The following is a 19196-nucleotide window of genomic DNA, read 5'->3' as shown; positions in this document are numbered from 1 at the left end:
CTGACAAATATTTTCAGCAGGCCACCGCTAAAGAAACACAGGTGTGGTCTCGCTCTTAACGTCTCTGAACTGGTGGTGTATCTTTGGAGAAACAAAGATAAATTGAGAGCTTAACCCATTGGCTTCTTGGCATTTAAAGGGAAAAAAAAATGAAACTTCCACTTGTTCTGGTTTTGCTCATCCATAATTCCCGGGGGGAGATCGTGTTTCAGAGGGATGAAGTCCTCTTGATGTCTTTATGAAAAATGCAAACAATGTGTTATTTTTAATGATGCCTCTTGAATTCAGCAGGATGCTCAGCAGCCCCAGGATTTACGGAGTGAGCTTTAGACTGTTTTGGACTTGAATGCAAACAATTTAAAAGAGATTCAATAATCTCATTGAGATATATTAATAATTTCTGGGATTAATCCTGATTGGTTTATACAAACAAATCTATCATGCACTGTTCTTGTGTAAGCTCAAGAAAAAGGAGTAGTTTTAGGCTTGTTTCAGTTTTGCTTCAGTGCCAAAGGGAGCACATGTGTCTGTTCCTAGTAACTGGGGACATCTTGGCTTTTTCTCTTGTAAAGTGCCACCCTCTTTTTCCTAATATAACTTGTCATTTCCTTCTTTAGTCTTAGACCCTTGAATTAATAGAATTTGTTTTGTTTTGCTTTGTTTGTTTCCTGAGATAGGATTGTATAGAGGGAAATGGGATGTTTGATGGAAACGTAGGAAATCTTTCCAGCTCTTGTCCTGGTCATGAACACAGCTTCTACTAAACTACATAATGTTACTGTCTACTTTAGTGGTTTCTCTTGCGTTCTGAGGGTAACTGCATTTAAGAGTTGATATTCTAGTGTGGCAGAAGTGCCAGGGGAAGGAGTCTGCCTGGCTATGCTAATGCTTCTTGCATTATCATTAGAGAGATAAAAGAAAGCTTGATGCAAGGTGTAAATAGGTCTCTCATATAGCAGCTGCTTTACTTGTGCCCATTTTGGTTTCTCCTTTTAATACCACTTTAGGATGTTCTCAACCCAGGCTTCCCACCCTTCCCCTGAATCCTCCAGTGGGGAGAGGGAAGGAGAAGCAGAAGGCACCAGAGTCCACTCCCTCTGACAGCATTGCCTGCACAAGGGTAGGGACATCTAAGCCTTTGGTCAGTCCCTCTTCTATTACAGGCCTCGTTTTCCTAAGCTGTTCACTTTTTATCCTTCCCTGAGGATCCTGTTACTCCCATTTCCCAGGTATGACAGAAAGCCACAAAAAGATGGACACTTGCCCTGTATCTTCCAGAAACTTTGTGTCAGGGCAAGAAATGCAATTCATGTTGCTCACGTCCTAGGTTACAGCACTGAACTCTAGCCCTCCTTCCCCTGATTGCACTGGGAGGTCTGTGGCTCATGGAACCTGCACACAAACCCCACATGGGAATGCAGGTTTAATGCCATCCGTTAGTCCATTACCTTTCACCAAGGAATTCCTTCACTGAGGCACGCAGTCCGGGCTTGACATGAAGAACTGATTAAAGTGTTTGAAAAAACAGAGCAGTACTTTCCAGCTCCCTCACATATCATTTCCATTTTCCAATGTTTGAAATCTGATCGAATTAAAATTTAGGCTTTTGGAAGTCTGAAGGGGGAAAAACCCCTCCTGCTAATAGATATTCATTCAAGTCATGCTGTAAACTGACCATTATGATATTTCATTTGTCAGCATGTGCTACAATCACTTGTTCTGGATCCCTTGGGCAGACTGCCTTTCAAATCAATATTAATTATGTACCACTAGACAGTAGCTAATCTGAAAGAAAGAACAGGTTTCATTTAACAGATGACTGATGCTTCCCCAGGAGCGTTTTGGGTTTGTTTTTTCCCTTTTGAGAAATCTTGCTACTTGCTCTATATTATTATCACATGTCGTGGAGCACTGATTGTGTTTTCCTTTGTCTAATAAAACAACAAGAAATATATCACCTTGTTTTCCATAAACCTAACATCGAATTCCGAATTACTGGCATCTCATAGCCGTGATCCTGTAAGCTCCATCAACGCAGAAGTTCAGCTCCAGCACCTAATGTCTTCAGAGAGCTCACCCCTGGGTAACATTTTTATTTTTCCTGGCAACTCTCCAGTGCACAACAGAGGAACCTGAGGAAAGTGGCTTTGAAATGTGTGTTTATTGCATTGTCATCATGCCAGGACTAGCCGCTCGTCTGGAATCTGTAAAACCTGCTCCTCATAAGGCTCTGAGTTTCTGGAGAATGATCTGTAATAACCATGAGCTCAATGCTCTGCTGGGATGGCTGAGCCTGACAGGTAATTTCTGGTAGAGTTAGATGTGTGTCCGCTTGCTTTCTTCACTGGGAGTGTAAACTGAAAGATGTCTGTGTTATAGATGATGTAGAATCTTGTATAGCAAGAGGGTTAGTAATTAGTGAAATTGAGGATGTTGGACATATATTTGTTATTGTAAAATTAGATAGGAGTAAGAATCAAATTAATATAGCTGTTAATTTGAAGGTGCTCGTTGAACTGGGAGAGAGGGCTGGGAAGTTTCTCAGAATATCTGAACTGACAGTGGGGAGATTAAGATTGGATAGAAGGAAGAAGTTCTTCCCTGTGAGGGTGCTGAGGCGCTGGCACAGGGTGCCCAGAGAAGCTGTGGCTGCCCCATCCCTGGCAGTGCTCAAGGCCAGGTTGGACGCAGGGGCTTGGAGTAAGCTGCTCTAGTGGAAGGTGTCCCTGCCTGTGGCAGGGGTTTGAAACTGGACGAGCTTTAAGGTGCCTTCTGACCCAAGCCATTCCATGATTCTATACTTTATTGCTCCTTATTTTTTTCTTGACCCCATTTGCAGATGCTTGCCAGTTTTTTGGTTCTACTGCTTCTGGTGGGTACCTCAAATCTATCACATGCCCTGCGGTGATGCAGTGTCCTCAGTCTTATCTCGATGTAGTTGGGTGCTGGTGTTTAGCATTTTTCTAACATGAGTTGTTCATGGATTTGCAAAGAACGAAGCGTGACTTGAGCTGGGCAGAGTGTCACTGATACCTCACATTGCTGCATCTCTGGTTGCAGCTTCAGCCCTGCCCTCTTGCTGTTCCCGACGGCTGGAATGGATGTGAATTTGGGCCTCCTTTTTGTAGGTTACAATATCTATTAATCAACATTCTTGGGTCTTCCTTCATCGCCGTAACTCACTTGAGCCCCGTAGCTAGAAGAAAACTCTGTCAACTCTCCATGTAAACTGAGACATCACTGCTGTGAATAGTGCTGGAATTTTATTTATTAAGTAAAGACTCTTGGATTTCTAGCTCTTGCTTTGGAATGGCAGCCGCGAAACACTACCCTCCCCTGCCTGTCCCTAGAGAAAGGAAGCCTGTAGTAGAGCAGGCAGTGCAGGGTCAGGGGTCAATCTCATGATATAGGTGGCCCAACCACAGCTGCATCTCGAAGGCATGCTTTGAAAAGGAAGGAGTATCTTCATGGGGCTTAGCACAAAGTCCTCCATGCCAGGGCAGAAACATCTGCTGAAGGAATCATTAGGGAGAGACAATCCCTGCTGCGCTCCCTCCTGTCATCACTATCCGATGTACCTTTATTCCGTAGTTGTGGATTTGCATCTGTTACCTCTGAATCCTAAAGAAAAACCTTTAAAGAATAATTACAGTATTAGGTGAAAGCATGGCAGAAGCCCCCTTTAATTTGGGCGGTCTTTTTAAGTAGCAAATACTTTGAAAATCATAGTTTTAGGACTGCAACGTGAACGTGTAAGAGCACTGTGGGTGGGGTTTTTTGCCTCTCTTGTTTTGCCATCTCTGCTGATGGGAACAAGTGTTCTCACTGAGAAAGTGGCCTTTTCATTATCTTATATATTTCTTTGAAAACTGGGGGAAAACCAAAACAATGCAGCCAACAGCGTGAACACCGTCAGGGAACTCTTATCTTTTCATTCTCAGTGCATTAGGAAATATCCCTGGGGAAGCTGTGGGAGGGGGACTTGAAAGTCTCCAGACATTTAGATTAGGGAATGTAAGAATTTAGGGAAGTCTGAAATGAAAAATAAAGAAATTGGAATGGGCATCATGTGCTGCTTGTAAGGAGGTGTATCTTAACAGAGGTGCGAGTTACTTGTTGTATATACTCAAGACTAGGTACCCCTTTAAAATTAACCATTTTTATCATTTTGTGGTCCACTTTCTCATGTCTTTAGCTGAAAACCACACAATTAGAAGCATGAGTGACTTCCTCTTTTGAAAGGGCTGTTGTACAAATAGAGTTATGTGCTTCCACTTGTACCAGCACAGAAGTAAGTACAATTGAAACATAAAAGCAATACGAAACCATTCTCAGTTTGGGCTTCTCCTGTTTGTTGTTGTTGTTAAAAAGAGTTTAAAACAAACCAGGCAACACTCCAGGAAATGGTTCTTAATGTTTTAAATATATTGTTTTAAGTTTAGGTGATCCTTCACTTTATTAAGCGGGTGGGGGGAATAAGGAACATTGTTGTAGGTTCCCTGTTTACAAACTCTGCCTGCTGTTATTCCAGAAATAACCAAAGAGCACAATTCACATAAGCACTATCAGAAAGCAGATTGTCTGAATCAAAGCTTCAAGCTGAAATTTGTGTTTACCAGTTTAACTTAACCTCATTTACTGGATTTCTGTTCAGATAAAGATGTAAATAAGATACAAAAATGAAATTGTTAGAGGCAGGATGTGAACCGAGATGCACAGACTCTTTCCAATACAATCCCTTGTGTCCTGGCTTTGACCTTTGCTTGTGCTAGTGACTGCCTGGCTTTGCAGGCCCAGTCACCTAGAACTCCCTTGGTGTGCTGGGTACCATTTAGACCTTGCTCTTAACAGTGGTTGAATCTCTTTGCATGCAGTGTCTGAAGGTGAGCCACCTACACGATGGAGGGTCACTATATGGTAACGTTAGAACTGATGGCTTTGAGGTGCCTTTCTCAGCCTCCTGCTGAACTGTGGATTTGGTTGGCTTGGGTTAATGAAGTTGGGTTGTCAATATTTCCTGTCCTCCTGAGCTGGAAGCATTTCCTTGTGTTCTCCCGCCTGTTTATATCCATCTCTTTTCCTGTTCCAAGTGCAGGCTTGGTAGCCAGAACTGTCATTTTGTAAAGCACATTTTCAATGCCTGGTTTATGACCAGAGTATAGTAATAATGAGTCCCAGGCCTCACAGATTTGAGTATGTCTGAGGATCTGGGTCTGTGAGAACCCAAACAGTGAGACATTATAGGCATTGAGGGTGTCAGTTAGTAACATACAAGTAAAAATGGTTCCTACACAGCCTTCTGCACACCCATTTGATTTGTCCACTTACTCATAGCCATGTATCTGCAGACTTTCCAGGGTATGTGCATTTGTTACGTGTTAAAACTCTGGCTTTTCCCTTGAATTCTTCCATTAGAAAAGCACTTTACATTCCTCCAATGTCTGCAGTCTAATATATATAAATCTGGATTTATTGGAAATGTCTTTCCTTACTTTTCAGCTTCTCTCAGAACATTTATTGGAGAAGATACACTTGGCGCGATAGGCTGTGATGCAGCAGGACTGTGTTTCACCTTGCAGTGACATTTCTCTAGAAAAGCACAGTTCTCCCCAGCTAAGATTTAATCTGCTTGGCAGAGCTCAGTACAAGCCTGCAAACACACTGGGATGGAGGCACTGGGAGTCCATAACACACAAGGCCACAGTTTTCTTCCTCTCTGGCAGAATTTTTAATCCAGGCCAGCCCTTCATTGTGGGGTTTGGCTCAGTAGTGGAAGCGGAGCTGCTGTCTAATTTCTCAATGTTAGATGGTGACCCAGTTATTGGGTGCTTACTGTGTGGACATGTTGCTTTAGTTTAATAGCAGGATGGCAGGAGAAACAAGCAGCGAGAGAAAGTGTCTCAGAGTGAACCACCCAAATGCCTGGTGCTCATATGGGACAATGGCAGAACCAGTGGCTTGGAGGAGTCTGGCTCAACCTCACATTACGTTTACAGAGCTGGTCTGGGTGAGCAGGAATTCCAAGAACAAAGGCAGGCTGGGTAGAGTATAAGGGACTCCCATTCTCCAGGAACTGGGAACTCCTTGCGAGAGCTACAGGTGTCAATTTGAATGTTCTGAAGAAGCAAATACTGCTGAGTCTACGGTAAAGTTGTGGTAGGACACACAAGTAAACTGCTGTTTAATTTGCTTGGGATTCTTTGCTCTTCAAAGCAAACCTTTCTCATCACCTTGTTATATCTGATTGAAATCCAAAGGCTATGTCTTAGAATGCAGGACTGTTCTTGTCACCCTGGGAAAATGGGGAAAAATTGTAGGTGTCCCTTTGGGGGAAATCAGGTTTACACAGAAAGTCCAGGACTTCAGAATATGGTGTGATGCTAGGAAAAATCACATAACTTCCAAAGAAAAGATTCCAGGAAAACTTCTGTGAGGGAATATGAATGGAATAATTATGCAGTCAGTACAAAAGTGAACTGAAATCGATCAAAGAGTAACTGAGGCCTGGTAGAAAGAGGAATGATTTTTTCTGAAACTCACACTTCACTCTGTTACAAGCAACTTCCTGACTCTCCCAATACTGACTCTGTAATTTGGAGCTACTTTTAAACGCTTTGGAAGTCCCACTGACTTCAATGGAATTTCTTCAGGTGTTTCTTAAACATATACTTACATTTTCAGTCGTGGCCCGTGATGCTCAGCTTTTGACTGTTCACCAGGTTAACTTAGAACCTCTAAATGAATTTTCTTTTAGCTGTGTCAAGGCTTTGTTGTAGCAAAGGATTTTAACCGAATGAGACAAATTGGGAGCTATGTGTAGAGCAGAGTCCCTCCAGACAGGCTCATGCTTCATCCTCCAGCTTTACTACCCTGTTGTGGCATAATGTGTTGCTGTGTGACAGATCTTAATTGTAAGGAGGTTGTGTAAAGAGTTTGCTGGACAAACCAGCATCTTACCAATAAATCTTGTGTACCAGTTTCTTAAACCCTTAATTTAACACAGCAAAGAACCCAAGCTCTGAGAGAAGCATGAAGATGCTTCTAGTATCTAATGAGATCTTAGTCAGGAAGCTCTTTCCAGACATTATTAGCTGCTTTTCTCGTCACCATGTGCTTCTGGAACCCTTTAACTTGTTCCAGAGAAGGCAAATTAAATTCAATTCTTTATAGGCCACTGAATGCTGCTGGGTTTTTTTGTTTTACAAATTAATTCCTAACAGTTCCAAACTGCCTCCTCATACTGAGCCTGCAGGACTGAGATAGTTGATGTAACCTCATGTGAGAGAGGAAACATCATGTTCATGTCCAGCCCACCTCCAGGTATCTTTTTCCTTCATGGGTCACCACCATCTAAGTGTGTAAGTTCAAAGACATGCTGCAGCACCAAGGAAGCCTTCTGCTATGAGTATATGGTATCTGAGTGACATGGGAGCCTGAAAGACATTGATGTATGGTTTTCTTAAAGCTGCCCAGCAGAGCTGAAAAGGTTGGTACAACGCCCTTTGGCAGCTCTTTAGGTGGGAGCATGATTTACCCCCTTGCAGTGATACTCAAACTGAAACCTATATCTACAAACCCTTTGGCAACTGTTTAGGTGAGAGCGTGATTTACCCCCTTGCAGTGATACTCAAACTGTAACCTATATCTACAAATTAAAGTCAAGGATTTATGAACCTTGGAATATTTTACCCATGCCTCTGAACTGCCAAGTGTAACTATTCTGGGCTGGAACCCAAAACATAGTTTACTGAAATTCCACTGCTTTAATGATGACTTTTTTTCCCCCTATAGAAAACAATATGAAACATTCTGCCATCCAAACATAATTACATTCTGCATCTGGAATTTGTTGATGTTTCCTTTTGCTGCTCAGATACATTCAATTCAATGAAATGGTTACTGAATGCCATCGTATCCTAAATCTTGGTTCCTGTCAGTTGTTTTATCTCTTCCATGACAAAATGGAACTGTTGGATGGTGAATTCTGGCAGTCACTGTCCTGTCCTTTCTCTCAAGAAGATTTAAAGAAGTAGATCACTCAGGCTGAATATATCTTGGGAATGAAGATTAAGCTATTTGGGTGTACATTGCTCAAGACAGTCCGTGTCTTCTGTGCAGAGGCAGTGAGCTTCCTGTGGCTCTCAGTCAACAGGGATGCTGGAATCAGAATGGAAAAGGCACCTAGAGCTGCACTTAACAGAGGGAGGAGTGTGGATCTCTTACGAGATGTTTGGTGGTGCTATGGATACTGAAAGAGCAGGATGATGGTACAGACCCCTGCTTGCCAGTGCCTTAAGGAGAACCCCAGGCCTTCCCTGCTCCCTCTTCTGCCCACTATGAAAATAAGCTTTGACCCAGGCCTAGGAAAAGAGCTTGTTCTGCGTAAGAATTAGTGTTCAGTCATCAGAGGTGAGCTGCTGCTTGTTCTTTGTTTAATGATTTAAACATAGAATATGAGTTACTTCATCCCAGGATGATCTGTGTCAACTGGGAAGGATTAAAAGGCGCCATTGCTGTCAGGGACAGAGGCACCAAAGGCTTCAACACGTCAGGAGCGGTGTTGTGACAAGCTCTCAGGAGGCATGGCAGGCTTTCAGGTAACCACAGAACGAGCTCTGAAGTCAGCCTTTGGAGGAGGGCAGAGGTAATCCACAAACATGGTGCTGGCAGTACACAGACAATCTGATTTTCTCTGGTTCCTGCTCTGGTGGGCAGAGCAAGTGGATGTTTTCCAGATGTTTGGAGAGATGTATTTCTGAAATTGTTTTGTAGGAAAACAAACTACCACATGAAAGGATGCCACTGCCAGGAAAGTGAAGGAGAATGGCATGCATTACCAGTGTTTAATCCTTGTTCTGTTCTTGTATTCTGAGAAGTGGAAGCTTGAGCTGAGGAGAAAACTCCTCTTTACCAAACCTTAACATGTCATCTTCCAGATGGAATATGGACTTAAGTAAATTGTGCAAAAGCAGTCCTAATACAGCCCTTAGGCATCTCCAGTGTTGGGGATGCTACAGAAATAGCTGGATAGGGAATATGTATGTGTTCTATTTCTTTCTTTTTTCGTTAGCCTCATCCTCAGAGCATCTCCAGCAAAAGTCTCCCATGATGAGGATGTGTGAAGGAGTGCAGGAAATGGAAGATCATTAGACAGGCAGAGTTACATCAACTCTGATGACTGAATCTTTGAGCAACAGTTGTGTTTAGACAGGAGAAGAAAATAGGGAGCAAAAGTGGTTTGATGCAATTCCATGGAAAGAAACATTTTCACTGCCTATACAAATTTCAGCAGACCTGAGCTTCCTTCAGCTCTAAAGGACTCTGCAGCCCATCTAGCCACAGTGGAAATGAGGCTGGCCTTCGGGTAGGATTGTGCGTGGATCCTGTGTGAAGGGCATTTGCTTTGGAACACATTAAACCAACGTGGTCATCAGCTGAAAATGAGCAGTTCTGTGAGAGTCAGGCTGTTTCCTGCCTCTTGCCTTTGCAATTCCTTGGTTTCGGGGGTTTCTGTGTGTGTCTTTCAGCATTTTACAATGAAGATCCCTTTCAATCAGGGCTTTTCTGAAAGTAATTTGGCAAAGTTTAGCTACGTGCTTCTGGCCTGAGAGCTCAGGTTCTGAGCGCGTGTGCTTAGCCCTGTCTGTCATCAGCTACCACTTTAACCTGAGGTGAAGATACAGGCTCTGAAATCCCCCCAGGCTATATTTGTTAAAGCAAGATGGTGAAAGGTGAGGGAGGCAGATTACAATGCGTGGAATGAAACCCAAAGGAATAAATGCACCTTCAGCTTCTACTGTGCTTTTATGAAACCTGGAGAGTTGACTTCATGATTACCTGCTCAGCAATACATGCTGATGTGCTGGCCTTTACTTCAGTCACTGGAAGGTTAACCAGAACTACCTGGGCAGGAGCAATCTCTTTAAGGAAGCACAGCAGGACTCAGAGAAGCAACCGTGGGAGTCAGACTGGACAATCTTTAGAGGTCCCTTCCAACCCAAACCATTCTGTGAACTCACCATGCAGTCATATCTTGCTCTCTGAGAATACTCCTACATCATCTGTTTGGTGATACCCTTGTAGTTCATGAGCATTACCCATGCCATAACACTGTGCTGGCTGTAAAGGAAGGGTTTGGGGGATCATGGAGCACAAGTCTGGGGTAAGAGCTGAGCTAGTCCAGTCCCCGCAGTCATAGGTCACTGCGTCCTCTCATCTTCTCTGTGATTTATAAACAACCGTTTTAAAGCACAGTAACATTGTTGTGTGGTTTCTGCTTCTCCCATCCTGTTGGAAGGTTGTGCCAGAATCTGTCTGCACCTTTTTCTTATTTCTAGCAGAAGTTCATTAATGGCTGGCTTATATCCACTGCTTGTTGTGCAAATGTTTTCCTTCGGATTATATGTTTCTTCTTCCCGCTGTTTGCCCTTGGGATTTATCTACAGAGAGCTTTGTGTACCCCCTCTCAACCTCACTTCTGTTGCATCTTAAAAGGTGCATATTCACTGTGCCTGAGAGAGAAGTGCAGGGACTTCCGAGCTACTGATTCCAGGTGATATGAAATGGGCTTTGTGTGGGCTTTGCAGCCAGGTCCAAAAAGTTGTTAATGTAATAATGTTTCATAGCCTGGGTTTGCATCCAAATGGATTCAAATGTGTCTCCATCCACTTCAGACACAGCCAGCTTTAGTGAATGGAAGATCATAGAATCATCACAGAATCCTAGACTGGTTTGGGTTGAAGTGACCTTTAAGCTCATCCAGCTCCAATCCTCTCCCATGGGCAGGGACCCCTTCCATTAGAGCAGCTTGCTCCAAGCCCCTGTGTCCAACCCGGTCTTGAGCACTGCCAGGGGTGGGGCAGCCACAGCTTCTCTGGGCACCCTGTGCCAGCGCCTCAGCACCCTCACAGGGAAGAGCTTCTGCCTAAGAGCTCATCTCAGTCTCCACTCTGGCAGGTTAAGGCCATTCCCCTTGTCCTGTTCCTACAGGCCCTTGTCCAGGTTTCCTGTTGCCCCTTTAGTCACTGGAAGCTGCTCTAAAGTCTTCCTGGATCCTTCTCGAGGCTGAACCAGGCCAGCTCTCTCAGCCTGTCAGTGTTGAAGATGATCTATTGAAGTTGTATCCTAACCTTCCTCCTGCCATATTACCTGTTTGATTTGGCTGGGATATCTCAAAGCTTTGACGCAAACAATCCCCGACCCCCTGCTGCCTTTCTGAGACTTGTAGGCTGTTCAGTGACTTGAAGGAGTCATATAAGATCAAATTGAAATTGCTCATTCAGCTCTTAGACTGCAGCAAACTAGCAACTACTTGGTGTGATGTAAAACATGGAAGTTATTAAAGTGAAATAACCTATCTTTGCCTTCTGAAATTTACTAACCATATGGGAAGTTTCCAGGAATAACTCCTACATATCAATTTAGGGCTTGCCAGGAAGACTGTGTCAGAAATGTATAGGACAGTGCAGTGGTTACCCTGTCCTGTCTCACATGGAAAGATTTTCCTTGTGTCCTTTACAAGCACTTGACACTGAGAACAATGCGCTCACAGCAACAATTACATGTTAATGCAGGTTAATAGCAGTTCATGTGTCTGAGTCTTGAAATGCTTAGCTCTCCTTTTCTGGGTTGCTTGACAGCTTTATTACTCCAAATACTGGGAGAAGCCAGTTCAATATGCTGAGCACTATCAAAAGATTTCTCTTTATGGTCTTAAGAGGGCTTATCTGTAATTCCTGGCTGCACAATCTTTGAAAACTATAATGTTACAGAAAGGGATTTTTTTTTCTTTCTTATTTTTTTAACACATGGTTTACTTTTAAATAAAGGCATTCTGAGACAGAGCGGGGTTACTGTTAACTCTTTTTTCCCCCTTTAGCTCTCTTAGGAAAACTGCAGATTTGACACAATTGCTTTCTTTTGTCAGTCTATGGCAATTCAGTGGAATTATTCAATTTGAAAAGGATCTACATCAGTTATCAGCTAGGGAAGAGCTAAAGGCATCACTGAGACTTCAGCGCTCCCTTTGGAGGGCTGAGGGAGAACTCAAGAAGTTCTACTGTCATTCTCTCTGCCAAGCTACTTAGAGCAACCTGCTCTAGTGGAAGGTGTCACTGCCCACAGCAGGGGTTTAGAACTGGATGAGCTTTAAGGTCCCTTCCAATGTGACCACACACCTCAGTGCTCCACGGGAATGCACATTTGCGTAGCCGTTTTGAGAGCAAACTGTCTGCGGCCTTGCTGACAATCAAAGGGATGCCTGATGCAGCATCAAGCTGCAAATGATGAGTCAGGCTGCATCTGTGAGCAATAAAACACCCTCCCCTGGTCCACAGGAGTTGTCAAGAATTCCCAGTAGCAAGGAGGAAGAAAGTCTGGCATGCCATGTCTGGCTTTGATCTGGCCTGAGCTATAGGAAGGACTGGACATGGGTGTTATTTGTCTAATGCTTTTGCCTTCATCTGCAAAGCTTGAAACCTGAGTTTGAAAATGATGCTGTCACTACAAAAAGTGATCACGTGTTGCAAAGGGGATTTCTGATCTCTGAATTTTTTTGTAACTTCCCCCTTATTGTTTTTTTTTCCTTTGAGAAATTAAAGTTCTCAGCTCTTCACTTGAATCTCTCTTTTTCCCATCCCTCTTTTTGTCCCCTCCGGTTTTACCCCTCAATCTCCAGCACGTATGAGTAGCGCACAGTGCAGCCCTGTGCCATGTATCCCCCACTGCAAGGTCCTGCCACTGCTGCTCTGCAAGTCCTGGTGGGGATCATTGAATGAGTCACATCAGCAGGTCATGCTGAGACATTTCTCCATCCCAGCAGTGTTTTCACTCACAGGACAACTCACAACTGCTAGAGGGTTCAATCCATGTTAGATGTAAGAACTCACTGTATGCACACAGGCTTTTTAAAATGTAAGTTTTGTATTTGCCCTTGCTGCAGTATTAGGACTGCTCATCCCTATTCCATGGCCACAGCTATATCCGTATCAAAGCATAGATATTTTCTATATGTTATCAATTACCTGCTGCACTATTCTGCTCTTGAGCTGTATCACAAATCTGGGCATTGGTGTTTTATGCTTTTACAGCTCTGCTCAAATTTCAACCCTGGCAGAAGAACAAAGAGTGTATATTATGTGTAACTGCAAAAATATCTAAGTAGAATAGGAAAACCATTTAATTGAATACTGATACAACTGGGATATATAAAGAGGCTATAGCTGTAAATGTATTTATAGGTAACCAAGTGTTTGTTAACAGGCACTGGAAATGTTTGGACATTGCTGTGGGCAACTTGGTTCTGGGCTGTCTGGAAAAAGGTGACTTGAAAGTTCTGAAAACCTTCAAATTCTGCAGGCTGAGCTCCTGGTAACTGAAACATCTGAAACCAAGCAGGTTCTGTAAAAATGTAGGGGTTGGGTTTACAAAATGGTTGTGCTGATCTCAGAGGGGCTGCTCCAAAGCACGGGATAACAGGAGAAATGAAAGGTTGCAAAACTGACTGTACATTTTTACACCTAATCTAGTTTCAGGGAGTATTTTAGGGTTTTGTAGTGTCAGTGGGGAAAACCACATTTCTGCTTTACACAAAATACAGATGGAGCCCAGCTCATAGAGAGAAAGAGGAACTGCTTGAGCCAGGAATGATATAGAAACTTGTAGTGAATTTCTGTTCACACACAGTTAAACCCCTCTGAAAGGCAGTGAGTGGCTCCCACTGGGAGCTTCCTGCTGTGGAGAGGGGGCAGTGGAAGGAAGGTGGTGGAGAGAACATAGTGTTCTACTACTGCTTTGTTTCGGTAGACCAGAAAAGTGCAACGTGACCTTAGGTGTATGAACCAGACAGTTTCTGCTTCTTTTGCAAATTACAGAACTGAAAGTATCAAACCCTTGTGTGTATTCATCTCATTTTAGATTTGTGACCTGAAGAGCTCTTTGCAGAGAGGTGCTGAGTGCGTTGCCTCCCTCCAAACCCAGGGTCTGCGTGGGTCTCAGCTGTATTCCAAATCAATCACAGCCTTAGAATACATGTAAATCTTTTAAAAAGAACCCTCTGAACTTCTTGTGTTCTTCCTCTTCCAAAAGCACAGGCACCAGTACTGAGATCAAGCTGCAGCCAAAGAAATAGGGTCTTTCTATACCGTGAGCAAGCCGTCCTTTTGCGATATGAAGTTCCCAGAAATGGTAGCAGACGTCAAAATTTGAAACCTCTGGTCATTTTCATCTTATTTATGCTCTTCTGTTAACAAATGCCTTGTTTGATTACTTTTAAATGTTGTGTTTCTGGAACAAAAATAGAATACTGGCTTTTAACTCTGGCTTTTAATTCTCTCTGCCTTATTATTTCAGCTTATGAGAAGGCTGAGAGAGGTTTTTTTGTACAAAGACTGGATTGTTTTAAGATCATTGTAAAGCCAAATGTTTAAATACTGACCTTTTTAACTTACTTCCAGTGCTCTGCAGTAATTGGAAGAAAGCTTGAATCTTTTTCTAGGGCTTCTTAAAAAGCCCTTAGTTGATGGAAAAGTTTTATGTCAAAATCTTGGCTAACTATTAGAACAGTCTACAAGACCCTGGTGGAAACCTCTTGTGTTCTGGGATTTCTCTGACTTGTGATATTGCTTTTTAGCTAGACTGACTTTTCTGATAATGAAATGAAAAAGAGAGCTGTAGACATTGTACTTGCCATGAAGCCATGCAGAAGGGGAGCTCAGGATTGGGGTGTATTTTGGTTAACAGCTGTTTTACACAGCTAATGCCAAGGATATGAGGATGGGGAATAGATGTCGAGCATTTGTATAGAATAGTCTGAAAAGTGCCTCAGAACTGAATATTTATCTGAATTTGGGGAAAATATAAATCTCACCTGAAGTTCATGGCTGCATTTTCTTTAAATACAGCAGGTTCTGTCCATGCTTTGCAGCTGAGCAATTGTAATGATGTTGCTTAACCAGAACCTTTTAATCTGGCACCAGAATTCTCTCTTGACCATCAAGGAATGAATTAGAAGTAACAGCAGATGGGATAACACTAGTAATCTTTTTGTGTGCTGAAAACAGCTAGAAACCTTTGCAAAAAATTATCCAAAGCCTTTAATTGGTATTAAAAATGTTTATCACTAATTCACTGATAATTAGTGTCTAAATCTGTCAGCTCACAGGGCAGAGCTGCAGCTTCTTAGATCAGAAATACGTTCTGTTTTCTCTCCAGCTGGTTTCCTGTAAAGCACTGAATTATTCTAGCTTTTATGGGTCATTGTTAAAAATGACAGGAAGGGTCATTGTTAAAAATGCTTTCAGAACTTTGATAACCAGTTTATCAACTGATTCACATGTTTAATCAGTTAATAGGTTTTCCTTTTCAGTGCATGGGAATTTCTTTGTTTATCTTAACTGAGTAACTGTTTCTACAGTAGAAAGCACTGTAGTTGACTGATAATCTTTTCAAATATGTGGAGTTTGCTCTTGTGAGGCAAGTTCTATGGCCAGATCCTGCACTTTTACTCCGAATAAGTCTGTATTCGTAGACAATAGTCCACTGGGATAAAGTGCAAGGGTTTGCATGTGAATGAAACCCCCAAATGGTTCTGTATTCTGGGAGTACAGAGCATGGAGCTGCAGTTATTAGGCAGTTTATGATAAGACTTTTAAAAGCATTTCGGTATCTAAAGAAGAAGGACCAGGTCTTTTTATGAATTTTACTGAGTAGTTGAGTGCCAAACATCCATGGTTCCTCCAATACCTGGTCAGGGATTTCTTAACAGGATACTTTGTCACTGAAAATGCAGATGTCAAAATGTGCATGTTTGGCATGAAACACCTAGAAGAACTGAGATCCTCTGCCTCTCTGATGACCTGTTCTAGGGCTGCACCACCTTTCTTCTGAAAATGTTCTTCCTAATCTCCCATCTGAACTTGCCAAGACACCATTTTTGATACTGCTCCTGTTCTGTCATCTGTGTCAAGTGGGAAGTTTGGTTCTGTTGCCATTATAATTTCACTTCAAGTAAGGGGATTCAGTGTAGGCTGCTTCCTTGCAGGCTGCTATTAGTAAATCACCATCTCTTCATCAGACCAATGAGGCCAGGGCCATGCTTCAGATAAAGCCCACTTTGCCTTACTTGCTGAAAGCTCACTGTTGGCTCATATTCAGCTTGAAAATAGGGTTTTTTTCTGCCATTCCCATTGTAATAAGGCCGGTCTGCTCCTGTGTTTATAAACAAGCCTTAGGCCAAGCGGAACTGTAAACTTGGTTTTTTGGAAATAAACTCCATGATGTTTGCTTTCTATGTAAAGTGCCACTTGGCATGAAAGATACACAATGGTAAAGCTGCAAAATTTGAGTTTACGTAACATTTATCTGCCTTGAAATTGCAGTTGCTTACAGAGCCCTGTCACACTCAGCTGGGTTCATAAGAGAACCATATCCAGACAATCACAGCAGCTTCTGGGACCTGGCATTGTATGTGCACATGTGAGAAAGAGTTAGTAGCTTGGTTTATGTGGTCTGGTTTCTTTCTAGATCTGTTCATTCCAGTCGCTGCATGAAGGAAGTGTGTTTAGATGAACACAAATCATAAGGAAAAACGCAGGTTATGCTGGAAATACGGACATGGGAGATTTATTGGTATCCTTGAACTGAGGAAGGCACAGACGTTGGGTTAAGCCACCTTCAAAACTAGTGTTGAGTCAGCCACTGTTTCATATGGAGCATGATTTCAGTGTTTTGTTTAGTAAATCAAAACTTCCTGAGGCTTGAGCAGGTTCTAGACTTGGAGAAGCATCGCTCCATGTCCGCTATGGGGTATTTAACTGCGGATGCTGGAAAACAACAGTGCCAGTCTTGCTTATGATGTTTGAATATTTACCACTTTTAAAACATCTTTTATCAAATAATATGTTTATTTTAAAAATGCTGCTATGAAATATGGTGGAAATGAATGGAGTGTGGTGATTGGAAGCTGAGGGGGGTTTTGTTGTCAGTTTTCTGTTCTGTTGAAAACCTGCTCTTTGTTGCAAAGTCAGAAGCAAATAAGATCTTCTAATTTGTTGAAGCTTTCTGAAAGTTAAACCCGATTCATTAGGTACAACACAAGTGCAGAGTGTAGGCAGTTATTAGGATTTCAACAGCAAATACTGCAGCCCATGAAATATCAGAGTTACTTCCTTCTTGTTCAAAACATCGCAGTGCGCTTTGTCCCAGTTAAATGTGCTCTTGAGCTTTTATGTCAAAGTGAATCATGATCTAATGCTCACCAGATTAAATCTAAACGTTGCAGTATTTCCTTTCTAATTTTGGCTCTTCCCACTATGATAATATTATTTGTCTAGTCAGTTATGTGCAAGTGTGAATGAGAAGATGTAATTTTTATGGGGATGCAAACACCCATGGAATTATCGCCCAAGGAAACCACGCTCCGCTTGCCTTCGCTTGATAATTAGGTAAAACGCATAATAAGATCCATGTCTCTGAGGCCAGCGTGGCCCAAAAGACTTCCATTTGTGTGAATTTCTGGTACAAATGTTAAAGATCCCGGCTACTTAATCGGTTGCTAAGCGACACGCCGAGAGCATTGGGGTTAATGGCCACTGGGCCTAGGGCAGCCTGCTCAGCCGAGCGGGTGCTGAGGGGAAGGGACAGGCAGGGCTGACACCGGCGGCCACCTGCGCTGTGGGTTATTAGAACATTGCATGTCAAAGCGGTGGTGGCGGGGGAGCAAACAGGCCCAATTACCAGGGCTGAAAGCCCCTCTCCAGCCGGCCGTCACTAACACGCCAGATAAAATTTGACATCTCCTCCCTTCCCCCTGCTCCAAACCCCAATTAATTTAAATGGTTTTACTGAGGGACCGCGGCACTGCTGAAAAGGCAGAGGGCTTTGCTTGGGTAATCAGCTTAAATACCGTTTCCTGCCCTCGCTGCTCCAAACTTCCCATTTGGGAGACATAAATACTGGTTTTATTTTAAAATCTTTTTTAGCTCCAATTTCCTCCAGTTTTTTCTGGTGTGCCTTCTGCAAGGCGCCATTTCAAAGGGCCAGGATGGTAAAGCCTGTAAACTGGATGCAGACTGGAACTTCTAAGTTCAATGTTGATTGCCTTCATTGGAAGGAAGGGGTAATGAGGGGTTTCACATGGAAAAGGCACATCTTCTCTGACAGTCAGGAACTGGTGATAATTAGGAAGAAATTCACAGCTTCTTTTATTTTATACTTCTTAAGCATTCTTGCCTAAGTCAGTGTTTTGCATCTCCTGCTGCAGCAGCACATCAGTGATTTTTTGAAGTTAAAATAAGGTAACAGCTCTATGCGTGCATTTATAAATATATTTATATAGTATTTTATAATTTATAGTATGTAAGACATGCCAACATCTCTGTCAGTTGTATAATAAGCTTTGAAATGTCAGTACTACAAGACCATGTATAGATAGAAGTTGTTTCAGAAGCATCTTCAAATTCAGTACGAATACATAGTTCGGCTTCTGCCAGGACTTAATTCTTCTCTGCCATTACTCAAGGGAATTGCCGTCAAGTGGAAGAGGGCTTTGCGGGGTCAGGGTCTTTACTCAGGTGAAAGGCTTGAGTGTGTTTAATTTTAGGAGGGTGAGTAATCTGTGGAAACATTCCTGTGCTTCAAATTAGCCGTGCACATAATTGTATCCCTGTATTCACCAAGAACTTTTTGTCCATCACACCCCCCTTCTTAAACTGATGGTGGAATTCTGTCTTCCAGCAGGAGAGCTTGGGGTCAAAGAAATATCCTGCTCTTGAGAGTGTTTGTTTCTTTTAAATGACAGTATTTCTCTAACTTCACATTCTCTCCTTTTCTTAGCAAGCAGTAGCAGTTGGCCTAGAAGACAAGCTGCCTTCCAGCCACAATCCCTCACCATAACTGATGCAGTGGTGACCTCCATAGATGGCAGCCAGCAGCAGAACCACAGTGGGACCTGCAGCAGTACAGTGAGTCCATCTTCCTTTTCCTACCTGTCATGCCATTCTCAGAAATTCCTGCCCAACCACTTTAGGGGGATCTATCTGAAACTCTTGCATGTTTTTAGACTAGAGGCTGTAAGTGACACTACGCAGGTTTCTGGAGACAGGTACATGTTACACATTAGGAGATGTTCATCCGCTCCTTAAAGCCCAAGTTAGGAACTGTGTGGCTGTTCTGGGCTTTCAATGCTTACATGAGGTGTA

The 19196-nt window shown here is 42.7% G+C and overlaps 1 long non-coding RNA gene across 4 annotated transcripts in view; it reads left to right on the top strand.

The window, feature by feature from the left end:
- The window catches only part of LOC136019031 (uncharacterized), a 172094-nt gene that overhangs the window by 24847 nt on the left and 128051 nt on the right, over positions 1–19196 (top strand). For all 4 annotated transcript variants that reach the window (XR_010614716.1, XR_010614714.1, XR_010614712.1 and 1 more), the window contains exon 4: positions 18832–18959. This is a non-coding gene — a long non-coding RNA (uncharacterized LOC136019031). The remainder of the gene's footprint in view (positions 1–18831; positions 18960–19196) is intronic.

This window comes from Lathamus discolor, chromosome 8 (assembly GCF_037157495.1).
Source record: "Lathamus discolor isolate bLatDis1 chromosome 8, bLatDis1.hap1, whole genome shotgun sequence".
In the NCBI taxonomy this organism is placed as follows: domain Eukaryota; kingdom Metazoa; phylum Chordata; class Aves; order Psittaciformes; family Psittacidae; genus Lathamus; species Lathamus discolor.
This window is presented reverse-complemented; position numbering and strand designations above follow the sequence as displayed.